The following is a 1,258-nucleotide window of genomic DNA, read 5'->3' on the forward strand; positions in this document are numbered from 1 at the left end:
CTATCAGCCTCTGTTATTACATGAGCCAATTCTCGAATTCTTTATTATAATATATATGATATATTATTATATTTTTAAATTCATATGTGATTTATATTTATAATATTAATATAATATTATAATATGTTATAATAATACAATATTATGTATAATATTGCATGAGCCAATTCTTCAATTCTTCATTTTATATGTGTAAAAAATAACCCTTGTCAGTTACCCCTTAAACAACATAGGCTTGAACTGCACAGGTATACTTATATGCAGATTTTTAAAATAGACACAGTACCATAAGTATATTTTCTCTTCCTTATGATTTTTAATGACATTTTTTCTGTATACTTTGTTGTAAGGGTATGGTAAATAATACATATAACATGCAGAGAATGTATTAATCTACTATTTATGTTATCAGTAAAAGTTCCAGTCTACAGTAGGTTATCAATAGTTAAGTTTTTGGAGACTCAAGAATTATCCATGAATTTTTGATTGCGTATAAGCTCTAACCCTCTCATTGTTCAAGGGTCGACTATATATGTGTGTGTGTCTGTGTATGTGTATGTATATCTCCTAGCGGTTCTGTTTCTCTTTTCTCCAGAGAACCCCAACTAATATAGATTTTAGTACAGTGAAGTGGGGTGTTGCTGTAACAAATACCTAAAACTGTGTAAGTGGCTTTGGATCTGGGTGACGAGCCAAGGCTGGAGAGTTTTGAAGTGCATGCTAGATAGAGCCTAGATTTCTGTGAAGAGACTGTTGGTAAAATATGGATGTTAAAAGCCATTATAGTAAGGTCTTAGATGGAAATGAGGAACAGGTTATCAGAAAAATGAAAAAAAGGCAATCCCTAACACAAAGTGGCAAAAACTTGGCTCAATTGTGCTTTAGCATTTTGTGGAAGATAGAACTGTGAGCAATGCAATTAGATATTTAGCTAAGGAAAATTTTTTAAATTATTTATTTATTTGAGGGAGAGAGGGGGGAGGAGTGGGGGCGGCAAAGGGAGAAGGAAAGATCCCTCAAGAAGGCTTCCCACTGAGCATGGAGCCCAACTTGGGGCTCAATCCCATGACCCCAAGATCATGACCCAGGCCAAAATCAAAAGTCAGATGCCCAACCAGCTGAGCCATCCAGATACTTCTAGCTAAGGAAATTTCTAAGCATTGTTGAAGGATCAGTATGTTTCCTTTTGATTATTATAGTAAAATATAAAATGAGAGAAATAAATTGAAGAAAATAGTCAAGCAAAATGAACTAGAAC

The sequence above is a fragment of the Canis lupus genome, chromosome 3 (genome assembly GCF_003254725.2).
Source record: "Canis lupus dingo isolate Sandy chromosome 3, ASM325472v2, whole genome shotgun sequence".
Lineage (NCBI taxonomy): Eukaryota > Metazoa > Chordata > Mammalia > Carnivora > Canidae > Canis > Canis lupus.